The 19,946-nt window shown below is 48.2% G+C and overlaps 1 protein-coding gene across 1 annotated transcript in view; it reads left to right on the top strand.

The window, feature by feature from the left end:
- PTDSS1 (phosphatidylserine synthase 1) overlaps window positions 1-19,946 on the top strand; it is a 360,643-nt gene that overhangs the window by 71,654 nt on the left and 269,043 nt on the right. The window lies entirely within an intron of this gene.

Genomic DNA, 19,946 nt, shown 5'->3' with positions numbered 1-19,946 from the left:
TGGAAGTGAAATCGTCCAAATACTATTTTAGTCATTCGCTTCAAGCTTCTCCTGTGAAATTTAATGAGACCATTGTCCAGCATTACTTATTGAAATGTGAAGAAAATACATGCAATACGAAACATATTGTGCTTACTTGGATAGTACAAAAATACGCATTATCGCATGCCACTTTTTTTTTTTACTTGCCGATCTTGAGAAGATTTGTTTCCATGTCTAAAGGTCACTTTTGCAACGTTTGTTACATTCTCTATTTTTAAAGAGACCCTAACTTTCTAGATGACCATTAGCAAGAGGGTTCCGTTGTGACATTACTTTTCAGGCGCAATAGGGAATGGTGCAGACGAGGTAGTAGGAACAAACCCTAAGGAAACACTAGCATACTTGCAAAGAATAGTACGCCACCGTTCACATCAGGTGAAGTTTTTTTTCTAACTGCAAGGGGGTTTCACTACAAGGAACCCTGTGGAAAAAGGACCGATTTACTTCCCTGTCAACAAGTTTGAAAGGGGATTATTTGAGGGTGCCCTCAGTAGCACACAAGACTGGACGTTCAGCTGGAGCAGATTGTGTTTTCAATTTGACAACTATAAAAAAAAAACTGCTGGGTTCTAGCCTAGGAATTGCAATTATTTATTTCCGTCTTTTGAGGGGCTTTTGGTTGCTGTATAAATTTCGGACAACCAGACAACAAACACTGAATACCGTGTCCTCGTGCAGTGCTTCATGGAACTCTTCAAAACAAACATACCAGATACATGTCGAGTGACCGAACTGGGATTGTGTGCCCCCTCCTCTTCAGGCAGAAAATGGACTGAAAGCAGATCTGGTTCAAAGCAACCGGAAGACAGTTCAACATCAACAAACGCTCAATGATTAACACCCGCATATACCTCTGCCACGCGAATCAAAGGGGAGTTTAAAAAGATAAAACCGTTTGCCGTTCCCTCAGTGGTAGGCAAGTTGCCATTTCTGGGGCTCATGCACTCATTGGTACCGAACAGAGTGGTGCCTTGGTTTCCGTGGCTCGTGCCACACAAGCTGGTGTTACTGGTGTCTCCTCTATTTCTAACTAATGAGCGTGTGCATCGTGAAAGAAAAATAGCTACAAATGTAGTGTCTATATCACAAGGGGCAACAAGTGATACATGTTATGCTAGGCTAAGCTATATCTCAATCTGGGCTGCTTTAAAGTACTAGAGACGTCTGAAGAGTGTGGCCCTGCTACGAGGGAGGGGGGTGGAGATGCTAATCTTCCAGGGACTTTCTCATGCAGGCTAAGCGCACACATCCTTTCCTCCCCATTCCCCTTTTAAAGAATCCCACAGTGAAACAAGCACTGAAAGACAAGTGCGGCCCCGCAGCCACTTTCGTGTGGCGCGAAGGAGTTAATGCGTGAGCCCTTCAAGAAATTACACGCGCCATCTAAAATCTGCAGACTAAGGACATGTGTGCGCGCGCTGGTAACTCGAGGGACGAGTTTTTTTTTTTAAATGAAAAGCAAGTCTAAAGGTCCCAGAAACAGTACGCGATAGAAGCCATCTCAAATCTGCAGACTACGGACATGTGTTTAATCAGCAATGTAACTGTAAACACATCCCAAGGGAAGAGGGCAGTAAATTAATTTGTAACAGGATACTGAATGCCTGTAGACACTGAGGGCATGTCTTGCTTTTAACTTGCGAGAGCGAGCAGCAGCAGGCGATAATTGGTAACAAATGGAACCCTCCTCGCTCCCGCAAGGTAAACGCCAGACATGCAAGAGGACTAATCTCAAACAGCGCAAAACATGCATACGTTTGAAGGAAAGCCTGTAGTGATTCCAAAAGATCCCCAAAAGAGTGCTTGCGCGCTGCGTAGGCGAGACCTAAAAATGGGGCAGGTATATATCATTGACAGACATCATCCATGGATTAAATGGACCGAGTCTTCTCCCCAATGGATCCATGTCGAATCTTAACTGTGGTGTCTTGCTGTAGCCTACGTAATTAAAAACCCAGAGGTGGCTCTACACCCTTTTTTCCGTAAGCTATGCTAAGTCCTTGGCTGTAAAGTCAAGTTTCTACCATATAATCACTGCACTGTTAACCTTTATATACCCTAGATAGATTATTTTTGATTAAGGTTTGGCCAAGAGATTGATGCAGCTATCTCACCAGCATCATGCAATAAAAAAAGCTTGAATAAAATTAAATGTATATATACTTGTGTGAGGTTGCTTGCATGTATTCCCCATCTTATATTTAACTTCTGAAGTTGACATCTTTCTCATGGTGCCATTTGCCACACTATGCTGCTAACATGTGAATGTGCTGTATGTGTATTTGCAATAGGCACTGATGCCCTGTAGTTAGTTCTAGGGTCATACATGAAGAAAACGATGCCACTGTTTTCTTTCTGTGCTCATTAGGAGACACTTTATTTTAGCTAGACATAACCAAATGAGCTGCTCTGCGCCTCTGCCACAGTTGATAAGAATAGCATTTTATTATATGAACAGCTTCTGTAATACAACTCTTTGAGAGGAGCATTTCAATGCTGGTAATTATCACAGAATTGCTGCAGACAGTGACTGAGCTACAGCCCTGCTGACCCCAACCTCCATCCTGCTAAGGAAGATAACCTGCACACTGCAACTGGCTGCCTGACACCTAAGACCAAGGTATGGGGGTTAGACTACCCTAATTGAGGTGGCAGAACAATGTTATCACTATGTTCTTTTTAATAAGGTGTAGGCACAGATAGGAGAAGGTAAACAATAGCAAAAATTAACATGGTTAAATTGTTTATACTTTTTACCATTCATTCTAACAAAGCTGACTACAGTAACATGTCTCATGTTTCTGATAACCGCAACTTGTGCTTTTTATGTGAGAATGCAGTTATTTCAATAAAAGTTTGGACATGCATTTTCGTATCTTTCATGTGTTTACCTTTGGTATGCAAGAGGGACAAATGAAAGGGTTAGATCGGTTTACACTGATTCCATGGGAATCAGTGTCCTCTTCGAGGTTGCCAACACCATCTGTTACCCGGGCTGGTTTAGTGATTAGATGTGAGCTACCCGAAACCCACCAACACTCACTGATATCTGTAGACTGATTCCCTATATTCTGAAGTTTGTGTTGGTCTAATACACAGTCCTGCTATATTTGTAGGAACCACCGTATAACACTTGGGTGCCTGATTATGAATTGTTCTTGGGGGTCACACAAGATAATGATCACATCCCAGAAGATTAGGCACCGAGATGTTTAGAAATAAGTATTGCCTGTTAGGAGTTTTCCCTGAAGATTGGGTATAAAATGTACATTTTGGTGCTTCTTGCATGTCTCCGTGTTTTCCAGGCGCATTTCAGCTGTTAAATATATGAAATAATGATGTCTGCCTCACCGCTGCTTATTTTCGAGTATAATAGGCATCGCCCCACTTATAAATCTAATCCCTGAGAAAATAGGTTTTTACACACTTGTGCAGGAATCAGGCTCCTATGGCTTTAATTCATCTGTTATTCGCATTTGATTACAGCATGGGGCAGTGGGTCAACTTACTTCAGCTTTTGACTCCCTGGCCTTGTAAGTGGCAGCATTTTGCTTGCTGACCTGTGCACATCCTCTTTAAAAGTAGACCCCTTAGTGCCAAGGTAGGTGGGCCAATACTTTACTTTGACAATGCTTTTTATTGTTTTACTTCATGTGTGTTTACATTCTATCTTTGGGCTCAAATAATTCAATAGTATCTCTTCCTTGGGCCAAGAAGAATCCTATTCTCCTGTGATGTGCTTTAAACCAAAAAGAGTTCTAATCCTAAAAAAACCTGTCTGCAGGGGGACACCATTACAGTTCTAGAAACATTTATATACAATGGTTCTTTCTGTTTTTATTTTTTGTTTTGTCATATGCTTGCTTTTAAAATCATTATCACACCACCTTACCGAGGCCAGACCTATCTGCCCTGCCAGTCCTTGTCGGAGTTAAATCCCATCTTGTTAACACTTTACTACCCCTTTCTTGGTTGGAAACTTTGCTCCCATCTCTAGATCCTCTCTGTTTGAGGATCTCGAACACATAGTTATTTTTGTAGTGCGAGGGAATCCCAGCTATGTCAAAAAATGTAATTGTATCACTATATTGTATTCTACCCTAATATGTTTGCTTATTAGTTAACTTGAACTGCAGGCACGCAAGTCAATAGATGCCTGTTTTCATTGTTGGGCTCCAGGCACGTGCTTTTCTTTTGTTTTTTGTTTTTCTGTGTTCTTGTCAGGCGGGGGAGCAGGATTTGGAAGCAGAGACGTTTAGATAAGCGCTGCAGGGCGTTGCAGTTTAATCTGCCAACATTGCTTCCACTTAATGTGTGATCTGTTTACAGACAAGCCTGTCTGCCCTTGTTTTTGTCAAGTTCGCCAAGGTATTCAATTCCTGTGCACGGTTTCCACATTTCTAGTTAGGCAATCGGTGTTTGTTCTGTGGAGATTTTAAGGCTTTAGCCTGTTGACGCTTGCTATAGGGAGGATGGGCAGACAGTGGCGTCCACTGCTTGTTGGAAGGAAGATAAGCCTCCCAGTAGATGTTAATGGTGGTCCGTGGAGATTAGTTCTGCCTCCTGATCATCAAGGGATGTCCTTGGTACATGAGATAAATTAGAGCCGAAGTACATGTACTGAGCAGCTGGACGCATAGGAAGCAGCCTCCTGTCTTAAGATCATGGGTGAATAAAGTTTAACCCCTGCAGGTCAATTTCCTGTTGTTAAAGAGCGTGTGACCCAGCACATCCGAGCTACTCCCCGCATCGAATTTCATTTTCGGCAGGGTGGAGACTAAATGAAAGGGAAATGTCCTGGTGACTTAGCTAACTAGCCACTCAACTAACCACTGAAAATACAAGAAAAATATTACACGTGCGCTGGAGTTCTTCTGGCAGTTGTCGACACGTGACCTAGGGTAGCTTGTCTTTTTCTTTCATTTCATAACTTTTTGGAGCTCTTTCATTAATGTTTTACTCTAATCTCAGGTGAAAAATTAGGAAGCTGGGGCGTGGCTACGCAGGCGAACGAAATGGCCGCCTGACTGTAGAGCTCCGCCGGGCGAGAAATGAACGGGGCCGTTCGCAAGTGATCCGGCGCTGCGCTGGGGTCGGATTATGCCTGCAACTGATCCCTGAAGCCACCTGATGCAGCCTGCCTAGTCTGGAGGACGGGGGACGACGTGAAAGGTCGGAACAGCTGAGAGGTGCTGAGGCCGGCTGTGCCTCGTGGGCCGTTACATTGCAGCTCCGGAGCGCCTGGTGAGTCTCCTGATTGCCCCCTTGCTGTCCCCCTCGGCCCTGGGGCCGCTGTTGTGCTCTCCCAGGTCCGCTGCTCGGCCCCGGTGGTGTCCGTGGGTGGAGGTGCGGCCCCTCGGTGCGCGACCGGCACTTGCGGCCTGGTCCGGCCTTGGGAGCCGGGGCCTCGATTTTCGGGGACTGCCCGGGAAGTGCGGCGGCGAGCGGGGAGCGCGGGCGGCGGGCTCCGGGGTTGGGGGGTGATTGGCGAGGGGTGTGGCCGGCGGGCTATTGGGCGCTCTGCGGACGGCCTGGCATCGCTGCATTCGGTGGGGGCCTGCCACCTTTGCCCCCACCGCTACCGTGCACCCCAGACCTGCGCCTGTCCCCCTGCAGACCCAGGACTTACAAACTCTCCTGCACTCCTGCTGATGCGGTGACCTTGATTATCGGACGCCTGTGCAACTCCTCGTGGCCGGCGCTGGCTGCATGACCTGCGGGACCTCGCCCATTTGTGCTGCTTTTGCCTCGAGGCCTTGCCTACCTGGTCCCCCCACTACACCACCATTGGCTGCCTGTCTTGGCGGGCCCCTTGATCCGCCGGCTGCTGCCGAGTGGTTGCCGCGGCCACCTGCTGACCCTACTTCTTGACCTCTGGCACATTACTCCAGCCGGATTCATACCCTGCCGTCCTGTGTGCAACTGCCTTGGCGACTCGTGGGCTCCTGCAGCGTGACTCAGCCCTGGGGCGGAGGAACAACGAGTACCCCTAATCCTCTGGTCCCGACCTGACCGCCTTGCTGCTGGGGTACCCTGTCACTGTGCTTGACTCTCTGGGTGTCGCTGTAGTCGTAGAGTCCTGTGCCACTGGTGATTTGTCGGACGTTGCTTCCAACATGGTGAAGAAGGATGTTACCCAGAAGAGACTTACCTTCAGTTCAGCGCCCGTCCGTGCTTCTGCGGTTTCGCCAGCAGCGGAGGCGGACACTGGGGGCCAGGTGGCGGCGAGAGACACTGCGGGTATGGTCGCTGAAATGATGGGTGAGATGCGGGCTGGATTCAAGGCCTTGGATTCTCGCTTTGATACCCTCGAAAAGAAAATGGCGGACATGGGCGCGACGATCCAACTGCACGATAGGCGCCTGGACCTGGCGGAATCCAGAGTTTCCGACATCGAGGATGGAGCTGCGTCGACGCTGAAAAGGTTGGAACGAGTGGAGAAGATCCTTAAAGACGTCGCAATTAAGAACGAGGATTTAGAAGCGCGCAGTAGGCGCAATAATATCCGAATAATTGGCGTCGCGGAGAGGACAGCTACCGGACGCTTTGACACTTTTGTGGAACACCTCCTGATCGAACTTTTTGGCCGAGACACGTTTACCGCTGGCTTCGTGGTTGAACGCGCACACAGATCGCTGGGGCCCCGACCTAACCCTGGCCTGCCGCCCCGGCCCATTATTGCCAGGCTCATGAACTTCAGGGACAGAGATGCGGCGCTGAAGGCTGCCAGGGAGGCGGGCGAGGTTCAGTGGCAGGGAGATGTGCTCTCTTTCTACCCGGACTTCACCATCATAGTCCAAGATGCGCGCCGTAAGTACACTGGTGTCAAGGCTGCATTGCGCAAACTGGCTGTATCCTGCCAGGCTAAGGGTGGACGTGGATGGCAGGTTTCGCATTTTTGACTCCCCTGCGGAGGCACAGAAATTTTGTCGAGCCTACAAAAACAGAGGGTCTCCTCGAAAATCAGATGATGCTCAACGGTCTCCGCCACGCACTGACTCGCAGGCTAGTGCTGACCTGTTTAATGAAACCGGACAGGGTTGACTTATCTCCTCCCCATCTTTTCGTGCCAGGCTGTTTGCCTCAGTATTCTGCATCTGACAATACTGTTATTTTTTTTTTTGCAGTGCTTTTTCATAATTGCTGACAATTGAACGTTGCCCCGATTGTGGTTCTCGCATGGCGGAGCGTCGCCTACCCCCATGGCGCGAGCCGTATTGTACTTTTCTCTAACGTTGTCTTTATTTTACAGGTACATTAGTGGACAACTGTTGTTGTTTGTTGCTCTAGATTGTCTCCGGAGGGGTGGGATTAGCCTCCTTGGGCTTAAGGAGTGGCTGGGTGGTGGGTGGTTGGGATGGGTTTGTTTATGCTTTGGTTCTGTTGTTTGTGCATACGCACTGTTTTTCTATTTGAGTGATGCCTATTTTGCGGGAGGGAGCTGGCGGATCCACACACACATGTTTTCTTACGATTCCACCGAGTTTGAATGGCTAAATTAGGGCAGCAGTCTGGTCCTTCCAGACTTACCTCCATGTCTTGGAATGTCCGGGGTTTAAATGACACGAGGAAAAGGCGACAAGTTCTAAACTATGCAGCGCGACATGGGGTGGATGTCTTATTTCTGCAGGAGACACACCTAGTGGGTGCTGACTCTTCCTCCTTTGCGAAAAGCTGGGGCACGCACAGATTTTTTTCTAGCTATAGCAGATATGCAAGGGGGGTTGCGATCTTGATACATCGACGCGTTCCATTCGTGCTCTCAGACAGTGTATTAGATGTAGATGGCAGGTATGTTGTGGTTACGGGGGTGCTTCAGGGCTTTAAGGTCACCTTTGTTGGAGTTTATGGCCCCAATTCGGACTCCCCTGCCTTCTTCCAGGGTCTCCAGGATGTTCTGCTGCGATTAGACACTGATATGATGATAATGGGGGGTGACTTTAACCTGCTCATGACCCCTGTCAGGGACAGCACCTCCTCTTCCCCAGATTGTAAGCCCCGCTCCCGTGCTGTGCTGGCGGATGTGTGCGCTCACTACTCACTGATTGACATTGAGGCCCGTTTACACTCCACCGCACCCATCTACACCCACCACTCGGGGTATCACAACACTAGTACCAGAATAGACTACTGGCTCCTTTCCCCAGGGGTGGCCGGTTGGGTAAGTGACCATTTGACACTCCCGCGCACTCTGTCTGATCACTCTCCCATAGTGCTGACCCTACTGATCCCCAGGTTGGGAGGGTATGAGAGACAATGGCGTTTTCCTGGCAAGGCGTTATCTGACCCGGTCTTCAAGGAAGACATTCGTATTGCCATAGAGGAGTATTTTGAGTTCAACGAGGGCACAGTGGACACTTGGCCTACATTGTGGGAGGGATTCAAGGCCACTATTAGGGGGGTTTGCATCAACAAACATGTAGGGGCTTTGCGCGACATCCGTGCCTCCCTGACCCGTATTGAGAAGGACATTGCTGCATTGGACACTAACACGCTCATTGACACGGATGGTGGGGTAGAGGCGAAAAGGTTGACACTACTGCAAGAATTCAGAGACACTGCAGACAGGGAACTGGCATATCTCTGCACACAACACTCGGCTAGGCAATATGGTGAAGGTGACAGGCCTGGCAAGCTCTTGGCCCATTTGCTTCGTCCCCCCCGCCAGGCTTCATTCATCTCTGACATGGTAGATGATCTAGGTGTTGGTCATCAGACCACCCCTGCCATTTGCGATGCCTTCCTATCCTACTACAAGGAATTGTACACCTCTGGTCTGTCGGCTGACTGTCGCGACCCTGGCCCCTATATTAACGAAATCTCTATGGTGTTCCTGGAAAAACATATGCAGGAATTTCTGGCGATGCCTATTGAACCGGACAGCGTTGTGGAAGCCATTGATGCGTTAAAGGGCTCCTCGGCGCCGGGTCTGGATGGCTTTTCGGCTGACTTTTATAAGGAGTACAAGGAGTACAAGGAGGAACTGGTACCTCGCCTGATCGAGGTGTATGCGGAGTCACTCGAGACGGGGATTCTGCCGCCCACATTGCGGGAGGCAGTTATCATCTTACTTCCCAAACCGGGTCGGTACCCCACTAGGTGCGGTTCCTACAGGCCCCTTTCCCTACTCAATCTTGACTATAAGATTTTGGCGAAAGTCCTTGCCACTCGACTATCTTTACTTATGGAATCTATCATTTCGCCAGCCCAGTCCGGATTCGTTCCCCATAGATCCACCTCCTTCAATCTGCGGACGCTGTTTTCTGTCCTTCACAAGATTGAGCCAGATACGCCGGCAGCTGCGGTGTTTCTAGACGCCGAGAAGGCATTTGACTCCTTAGAATGGTCGTTTTTTCTGTCTGTCATGCACCGCATGGGCATGCCGTCCTTGTTAGTCTCCACGGTCGAGCTGCTTTATACTGCCCCCAGAGCGAGGCTGCGCCTTAATGGCACGCTCTCTGATAGCTTCCCTCTTTCCCGGGGAACCAGACAGGGATGTCCCCTGTCCCCCCTGTTATATATCCTGGCCATGGACCCCTTGGTACGACACTTTCAGGAGCTCCACCTGCACCGCGGGCTCCAGTTCCGGACGGGCCCGTTACTCATCTCCCTTTACGCTGATGATACCATTCTATATGTCAGGTCTCCGGAGACCAACCTGTCGCCTTTGCTGCTTGAGGTGGAACGCTTTGGGAGGTACTCCGGCCTTCGTATTAATTGGCATAAATCTGAGATCTTTCCGCTCACCCCCTCCACTGCCCGCTGGGACTGCCCGTTCCCGCTGGAATGGAATACTGAATCGGTGAAATATCTGGGTATCCACATTCATCTAGACACGGTATCCATGATTCGTCTTAATTACGGACAGGCGTTAGACTTTCTGGAGGATAATATTACACGTTGGATTCGCCTCCCTATCTCGATGGCCGGCCGTATCGCCATAATTAAAATGATTATACTTCCCCGTTTTCTGCATTTATTTAATAACATACCGATCCCGCTCACTCGAATCTTTTTCACCCAACTCCGCTCATTGTTGTTGCGTTTAGTGTGGGGGGATAAGAATCCGCGAGTTTCTTGGCGCATCTTAACGCTGCCTTATGAACGGGGTGGCTTTGGATTGCCAGACTTTTATATTTACTACCTAGTCGCGCAGTGCGCCTATGCGCATCCTTGGTTCCATCCGGACGCTCGGATCCCGTATTTGAGACCTGAAGCGGACTTGGTACTACCACTTACCCTCAACTCGATCTTGCCCAGAGGCTTACCACGTGACCCACTTGACATACAAACTGTGTCCACTACATCATGGGCCTGGATGCAGTTGCGTAGACTGCTCCAGCTGGACGTACTGTACTCCCCGGCTCTTCCATTACCTAACCCTCACTGGCTCCCCATCACTGCGGAGGCGGTGGTCTGCAGAACGCTGTCCGAATACCAGCTCACCACAATAGGGGATCTGCTCCCGGACGGACATGTTTTTTCTGTGTCCGAGGATCCACGGTTCACGGACCGGACGTTTATGGATTCCTTTGTCCTGACCAGGATGAGGTCCATGCTTAGAGCGCAGTTTCCATCGTTCCCATTGCCGCCGGATGAAATGGCAGCACTGACTTTCCTACTCCAGTCGCAAACGGGAGCCCATATGGTCTCCAGGTTGTATGGACTTTGTATGGCGGCCCTCCCGGCTTCGGATGCGAAGGTTCGTGCGGCGTGGGAACTTGATTTGGGTGGCCCCATCACGGATGCCCAATGGGATGCCTGTTGCTGCTCCACTAAAGAGGTCTCTGTCAACAGTAGACATAAGCTAATTCATTTCAAATTTTTGAGGCGACTATACTTCACACCGGCGCTGGCCCACAGAATCGACCCAAACAGACCTCATCACTGCCCTAAATGCAAAGCTCCCCATGCCGATTTTGCACATCTCACATGGACCTGTCCGAAATTGCACACCTACTGGCTACAGGTACACCACATCTTGGGAGACATTCTAGAGTGCGAATTGCAACATAAGCCGGAGATTGCACTGCTTGGCTATGTCGCTGAGTTCCCCCGGACCACGCGTAAGCTTGCCGCCATAGGTTTCTTGCTGGCGAAAAGGGAAATTGCTTTACTTTGGGGGTCCAGGCGAATCCCTGATTCCACGACTTGGATGCGCAGCCTTGCCCAATGCAATACCAATAGTGTGGAATACTCCACCCAGATCCCTACAGCCTCACGCCCAATCGACATCTGGGGCCCATACCGACAGTATATTAGCAAGATTACACGGGATACACACTCCCAGGCTGCTAGCTCTATTGTCCCAGAAGGCGTGGGCTAGGTGATTTTAGCCGAACTGCCAGTGCGCTGCCTATTGAGGTATGCAGGGCTTAGCGTCCACACACTACTGAAGTGGGTTATGCGTGAGCTGCTGATTTTGGACTGTATGCTGGTTGGGTCCGGGACGTCTCCCTCTTCAGTTCCCTTACACACCTTGCCCCGGCTGGAGTGGTTGCTTCACCCTAGTCTTTACACTTGTCGTTTTACCTACCCTCGTCTGCCTATGCCTCTGGTTATGCCATCTTACTAGTCAATAGGTGTATTGCTTGCCGCTCTCTCTGTCACGAAGGCTCACTTGTTTTCGTTTTGTTTGTAGAAGGTTTTATCTCTTTGTGCCATCCTTCCGCGTGTGCAATTTTCCTTCAGATATGGAAAAGTGAAAATAAGATTTTAGAATGTGTTACACTGCTTGTAATGTCATTGGTCTAGTCATCCATTTACTTCCTTTGTATAATGAACGTTAACGTTTTCATTGTCAACAATTTACTGTGTACTTGTATGCTTGCACGGACCAATCTGATGCTAATAAAGAGATTTAAAAAAAAAAAAAAGAAAAAAATTAGGAAGCTAATGTTTGTGAGAACGCATGCTGTCAAACCACTTTTGTTGGGGATGGGGTTGGGGTTGTTGCCTCGGCTGTTCCAGGGGCCTTCTTACTATGGCTTTGCCAAACGGGGCCAAGAACAATGCCTTCAGCACATGCCTCTCTGTGGTAGCAGTGGCGAGCAGTCACAGGCTTCTGAGGGAAATAGTCTGGCGATGTGCAAGCTCAAAAATCCACCACCAGTCACTCAGCAGTGCAATAACAGATTGTCCAAGCCAGTGCTTTCCTTTCATAAAGTAAAGCAATTTAATACACACATAAAACTAAGTACTACACACAACGGGATACTATTATAATTACTTTAGTGGAGTTGGGGCACGGCGCCTATGGTCCCGATTCCCCTCTCCTAGGTGTCCATCCTTTTTGGTCCTAAGCAGGTCCCACAGGTTCGTTTTCTGGGGCTGGTATCAAGGCTCAAGTGTAGACTCCCTCTTGTTATATTTCATGCACTCAGTCATTTAAAAACCATCTTAGTTTCTTAGTTCACCCCACAGCAGCAGCACTTTTTGAAGGCCAGCGAGGACCCACAGCATGCAATCTTCGTGCTGCTTCTTTCGGGAGAAGATAAACCAGCTGGAGATTCCTCTTGCTGCAGTGCAGTTTTTATGGTCAACCTGCTTCAAGTCTTCGGCGAGTCAGGGGTGGGCTATGGAGGCCAGAAGTCATGGTCAGCCTTGGCACAGTCATTAGAGTAGCATAATGTCACCTCGGACACAGTTTTGGGAATGAAGCGGTATTATTTGCTCGGGCCATTTCTCTTGTATAATGGTACAGACTGCTCAGGCCTCCTTCTTTTGTGCAGGGGTTTAATCCACTCGGACACACTTCTCTGGTGCAGCAACACTGTCCACTAGGGCACACTTCTCTGTTGTAGCATCATTTGCTCAGCACACTTGTTGACATGGTTCCTGCCTGACACTGTTCAGGTGAAGAGACTGCCCTCCGTACTTCTCTGGACCCACAGATCTCTCTCCTAAATCTTTCTTCAGCTGTAAAACCCACACCACTGGGGGTCAGGCTTCTCTGCCACTTCCGATCCATCATAGCTCTGCAGGGTTGGCATACTGCTTCCTTCTTTCAACAGCAGTTTTGCTTCAAGTTAGAGGGTCCACTCCTGCAAAAAGGCAAGACTCCTGGTTTTATCGTCTCCCTTCCGGAAAATTGGCTGTCATGCACACCACACACTAGCTGTGGCTGCACAGTAATTCAACATATGATGGGCTCCAGGGCACCTCACAGATCCAGGAGGTCATTCATGTCTTGGTAGATCAATGTGATGCTTATAACAAAACAAAAAAAACAGGAACTCCGATACTCTCAGTTGGGCCCTCAAGGTAGGGTTACACAACTGTACACCATGCAGGGGACATTCTAGTCTCAACACTACCTAATATTGTGATGCTGTTTTAATACCACATGTCTTCCAAGTGCAACATGTGTTTGCAACCCTCCAGTGTTTCTAAACATCTCCGTTTATCCCTTTGACATTTGTGTTCTCAAAAATTGGCTTTCCAAACTTCACAACAGGTTATCAAACTTTCTAAAACTGAACCCCGGCAAGACGGAATTCATCATCCTTTGACACTGCCATGAATCTAAATGTAACCACAAGTGACTATTGGAGCTGCGCTTTACTGACTGCTCCCCACACTGACCTCTGAAGCTAGGTCTTTGGGCATCTGGCCAGACTTCCACTGGGCCATGTTATCACACATTAAAATCAGCAAGAGCAATTTTCTTTTCCTTGTAAAATGAAAACACCTGCTCCAACCTAAAGTTTTCGTAGAGCCCCCCCAAAGTATTGTCATCACACAGCTGGGCTATGGGATCTCAGTTCAGACAGGCACCCAAAATACCACCTTGGCTTCCCAAAAACTTTAATGAACTCTGCTGCCAGACTAATTTCTGGAGCCAAGAAATCCCACCATATCTCACCTATTTATCGTGCATTATACTGTCCTCCAGTCAAGGGTAGAATTAAGTTTAAACTTGTCTGTATCATGGTCAATTCTATTCACATGTTAAAACCATCTTGCTTGTCAGCTGCCTTTATCTGGGTGGGATCTCAATCTTCAGGCTCAAAAACAACTTAAGACTTGAAACAAAGAAGTTCAAATCCCACTAAGTTGCCACGAATTCTTCCTCATATGCAGCTCCATATTTTCGAAATTCTTTCCACAAAAAACTTTGGTGTATTGAACACCTCCTTCAATTCCATAAAGAACTAAACACCTATCTTTTGGATCTTTAGGTTGATTTTTAAATCCATTTCCCTGTTCTAATTTTCCTCCTGAGTCCCAGTATTCTTCTTCTCCTATTTAACTTGTCCAGAAACACTGGCTCCTTACTTTTTTCCTTTCCTCGCCCTCACTCCCTTACTGTGTTTTCTTTGATCTTTTCACTCTGACATATCACCCTCTCCACCTGGATCTTTCTGCTCTTCCTTCGATTCTGAATTTCATTTAAGTTGTAAGGTATAGTTCTTTGTCTCTCACCCTGCTCTGGGAGGCTTGTCCTTAAGGTTAATTGCCTCACCTTTGAAAATATCTGTTATTGGTCTCACGGTCTATATCAACGTCTATAAATCTACTGTAGAACATGGTGGCAGTCTTGGTGCAATTGATTTGAACACCTAGTTCTAATATATTGGTATACATAACCATGAGCTTCACCTGAGTGAAACATCAATGTCGGACGAGCGTGTCTGGTTAGAAAAATATGTTTTCCTCCCTTCAAGATAACATTTTCATACTTGTGCAGGTTTTAAGTGAAAATCGAATTAATAAAGGTGTTTGTTATGTGCATCTGTGGGTTTTGTAACATGTTGGTGGGCGTACATAAGAAATGCGTGAATTTACCTTGTTAGGGTAAAGTCCATAAACGAATGACAGACAATAATTGTCAGTGGCTTCACAAAGGGCATGCATCAGTCATCCTAGTAATAATGGAGGATAACAGTGCGTGCAACAGTGAGCTTAGTATTCATCAGTGGGCATCATTGGCCAAACTGCAAGCCTTCATGAACAGTCCTAATAGCAAATTCAGAGCATCAATGGTACTACATGATGCATGCGTCAGGAGGCCTCCTCATTAGCATCTTTAACCTACAAACACTGATTAAATGCACTTGCAACTGCTGAGGGATTCCATGCAGAGGTGCTGTTTTGAAAATGGCATGTCTGGTGATTTCCTAATTTGTTTAAAACACACGATTGGCTCCTTTGCCACAGCACCTGACCCTGACTCTATGAGAAGTTCGGCCGGACCATGTCTTGGGACTAGCTGGAGGGCAGCTGCTCAGCTGCACACACTATTCAGCCCATTCAGTAAAGAGCCTGAGTGCAGGGACTATGAGAGCACATCCTAGGATCCCAGAGCACTGAGGATGGAATTGCTGCAGGGATTTGAGCTTCAAGGAATGGAAACTCAGGCAGATGGGTCTTACCAAGTAGCTTCTAAAGTGCCTTGACACGCCATGTTAAGCAGCGTATAAGCCATGCTGACACATGCAGAGCTCATAGTGAGTTATCTGATAGAGACATCAGCAGCAGACTCCTTACCTTACAATTTCCCAGGCGTCCGGTTGGATCTGGAATACTTTACCGGAATACACTTGCGTGCCAATAGGTGGCATCGGTAGGCTCTGCGTGACGTTGGCGTCCCCAATGGAGGCGACATCTGTGTCACCTATATAGGCACCACCTTGGTGCGCTGCCAGTTCTTTTCTTTCTGTGCCAGCTAGCGCAGACCCGTGAAGGGAGCTACCTTCTGTCACTTTTTGACAGGCATTTTTTGATGTTTTGTTGACTATTTTTTGGTGTTTGTATTTTTTCCTCAATTTTGAAGAAGACCTCTAGATTCATATCTTGTGGCGCCTTCCATCGCGCCATGCCGGTGACGGTGCTCCGACTCCCGAACTATGGCTTCGAAGTCTTTGAGAGCGCGGTCCCTAAAGCGGTTTGCAGCCCAGCGGTAGACTCCACGTCGTTTGTCCCGGAGATCTCCTTCCCGGTTGAGAGGAATGGATCCAGTAGCAGATTCGGATCGGCACCGATCGTAGCCCTGCGACCTTCCCCAGCACTGCCCCCGCAATGAGACGCCTGATGCCACCAGCCCCATTCTTATCCCCGATGACCTGGACTGTTGCCTATCTATGTCAATTCTGGCACCAACGGCACCCTTGGGTCTTAGGTTGGTTCCTCTGCCTTATTTTAGGGGCTAAGAATGGAGAAAGATTGGGAGGGGTCGCTGGGCCCTTCACAAGACCAGCTAATGCACGAAACAGACTGGTATGAGGACGCAGTGGACTGGATACCTCCTCAGATTCTGGCCTGCTTTCCCCCCCCCCCCCTATCGTGGCTATGGAGGGGTGTGCTTTATATTTTATGGTGGTGAGAGTCCATACTAACATCTTGACAGAGGTCTTGCAGCTTGGTGTCTCCTCCCCTGACCCCCTCCTGCCTTACAGCAAGGCCTTGACTGATGTCCTTCTGGGAGCCTAGTCCTAGCCCAGCACAGGGGCTTTCGCTGAAGTTCACTATCAACAATGGAAAGTTACACCTGACTCCCTCTCAGATGCTCCTTTCATCAAAGTTGTTCTGAACACAGTGCTGTTTCTGGCCTATACTCCCGAGTGGCGAGTCCAGGATATTCTGGCAATGATACCGATGTTTCAGCCTCTATCAAGGATTTCAGTGAGACTGGCTCTAGGCAGCTGGGCTTCATGGACTCCTGCATCCTACTAATGACACATGCCAGATGGCATATGAGGGCTCTGCAGTACGACCTGAAGTTTCAGTGGGCGCAGCATCAGTGGAATCTCCCCGACATGGTCCAGATCTCTGAGGGAACTTCACAGGACCTGCAGTGGTGGCTTACCAACCGCAATTGGGTCAGAGGCAGACCTCTCTACCTTCCCCAACCAGATTTCACAGTAGTGACAGGCACGTCATTGCTGGGATGGGTTGATATCTGGGATAGGTGAAGATCAGAGGACTCTGGTCTCCAGTGGAATCCGTACTCCACATAACCCTGCTGGAGCTCCGAGCGATTTGCTTGCCATTGAAAGCCTTTTTTCCTTACATCAAAGGAAAGCTGATCCAGGTGTTCATGGACCACACCACTACCATGTGGTACTGCAACAATCAGGCAGGTGGGGTTGTGGACCCTTTTACAGAAGGCCCTGCGTCTTTGGACATGGCTGGAACAGCAGGGCATATCCCTGGTAGTTTAACACCTGGTAGGTTCCCTGAATTCCACGGCGGACAAACTCATCCGTCGATGCCTGGCGGATAATGAATGGTGTCTCCATCCTGAGGTGGTACAAGGTGCCTTTCAGAAGTGGGGAGAGCCTTGGTTAGATTTGTTTGCCTCCACCGAGAACGTGCAATGTCAGCAATTTTGCACGCTGGAGTTTTCAAGATGGCATTTGCTGAGCAACGCTTTTTATCTCTGGTGCAGTTCGGGCCTCCTGTACGCCTTTCCGCCAATACCACTCCTGTCCAGAGTGCTCAAGAAGATTAGGAGCGACCCTGCCCATGTCATTATTGTGGCTCCGGACTGGGCACTGAGAGTCTGGTATCCTGAGCTTCTTCAACTAAGCATCGATCCTCCGGTCAGGCTGCCCCTTAGGGTGGATCTTCTGTTGCAACAGCAGGGGAGGGTCTACCACCCGAACCAGTCAACTCTACGCCTTCTTGTGTGGAGATTGGGCAGCAGCAGTTGACAGCATTTGACCTTCCTCACAAAATCAGTACTGTTATTTTGGCAGCAATGTGTCCCTCTACCAAGACAGTGTGCGCCTGATGGTGGCAAAAGTTTGTTAAATATTGTACAGGAAGGTCTATTGATCCTCTTTCTGCTTCCCTCCCTCGAGTTCTTCACTTTTTTTTCACCCTTGCCAGCAAGGCTCTACTCTGGACCCTCTTAAGGGGTAACTTTTGCCCTTGTCTGCCTTCTTGAGGCTGCCAGACCAACCCTCCTCATTTATATCCCCTATTGTAAATAGATTTCTTAAGGGGCTTGTACATATTTTCCCACCTGCCCCATTCATCATGCTCAGTGGGACTTCAATTTGGTTCTCACCTTCCTGACATGTGCTCCTTTCGAACCTCTGCACAACTGCTCTTTCTAGCTGCTTACCATCAAAACAGCCTTTTTAGTTGTAATAAATGATGCCAGAAGGGTGAGCGAATTGTGGGCTCTGTCATCCAGGCCTCCTTACTTGACCATCTTCTCTGATAAGTTAGTACTTCGCACTAGAGCCTCTCTTTTACCAAAAGTGGTAACACCATTCCACGTGGGGCAATCGGTCACCTTTCCCACCTTCTAGGGTCCTCCGCACCCTTCTGAAGAGGAGGAGTGACTCTACCATCTGGACCCAAAATACCATTCTTGTTCTACCCTGACTGTACTAAAGAGTTCCGGGTGGACGACCAACTCTTCATGGGGTACGTTGGATCAAAGAAAGGTTGTGCTGTGCAGAACAAGACTTGTCTCGCGATAGGTTGTCCTCGGCATCAAAATTTGCTATGCTCTGGCCAACAAACAGCCTCCTGAAAGCTGCCACCCCGGCATTGCAATGTAGAGTTCCAGTACTTGACATTTGTCAGGCATCAACATGGGCATCTCTGCACATGTTCACCAAGCACTGCTGTCTGGACAGTCAAGCCCGCAGGGATGGCCTTTTTGGCAGCTCTGTCCTTCAGGTCTTCCTGGTCTAAACTTGTCAGCAGTCCCTCCTCCAGGCATGGTATTGCTTGGGAGTCTATTCTAAGGTAAGGAATCTGCGGCTAGATGTCTCTATCAGATGGACAAGGTATTTACCTTCAGTAACACCTTATTTGATAGAGGCATGATATAGCCACAGATTCCTTATGGACCCACCCACCCTCCCCGCACTGAGGACAGGTTTTTAGGGTTAATGCTGATCCTTTCAAGGCCCTAGTTTTTCTAAACACATCACTGTTAGTGCACTTCATGGCTCTGTGCTCCTGGTGTGGAAAGTCATGAAAAGTAACTGACGTCAGCAAGTCGAAGTGACACCTATATAGGTAACGCAGATGTCACTTCCAGCGCAGATGCCGCTGACATCCCTCTGAGCCGACCGGCGCCACCTACCGGCACACTAGCGTATTGCTCGACAAAAGTCTTTCGGATCCAGCCTGATGCCTGGGAAATTCTATGGTAAGGAGTGTGCGGATAGATCATGTTTCTAACAGATAAGGCGTTACTGAAGATAAGCAACTGGTCCATATGGAGCTCGATTTGCCCATGTGCTGCTTTCAAGTAACATCCTGGCCACAGACATAACATTTTATTTTAGTGGGGGTTATTCCCGCACCCCAACCCTCCCTTCACAATTTGTCTCAATCTGTAACAAGACGTTCATTGTTAAATACAGGGTATTTTGGTTTTTAAGATTTTGCCTGTGCTGATAAGTGAACTGATTAATTTTAGCGTTGCTAATTATCTTGCCAATTGTCCACTTTGGTGCCTTTGTAGCTGCAGATCTGTGTGTACCTGTAAACAGATAGTGTTCATTTTTTCATGGATGAGGAGGGATGGTTGTAAACTCCTCCTGAGGGGACATGCTTGAAAGCAAAGAGTGTGCAAAGGTGAGGACAACAGAAACCGATTGCTGGCTTGAAATTGGGATTTAGAGACGTCTTTGTTGTGTGTTGTACACAACAGAGCATGGAGAAAAATGAGACATTACACCCACTTCCCATGAGATGGAGAAAGGTGTAAATCTGATTGCAGGGATTTGAGAAAATAGTCTCAGGACAGTGCTGAGGGAGTTGTGTTTACACTTTGTTGGCTTGAGTCATCCATAACTGTTGCCTTGGAGCCTGGCCTTGGCTTTTAACTTAAGCAGTAATAAATAGCTAGAATATCAAATAAACAAAAAAGGTGCAGTCAAATCTCAGGTGGCAGAGGCAGAATAGTAATTATAGTAGTTTTGCAGGAGTAAGGC

Source organism: Lissotriton helveticus, chromosome 4_1 (assembly GCF_964261635.1).
Source record: "Lissotriton helveticus chromosome 4_1, aLisHel1.1, whole genome shotgun sequence".
Classification (NCBI taxonomy): Eukaryota; Metazoa; Chordata; class Amphibia; order Caudata; family Salamandridae; genus Lissotriton; species Lissotriton helveticus.
Note: the sequence above shows the minus strand (reverse complement) of the source record. Positions and strands in the feature narration are given on the sequence as shown.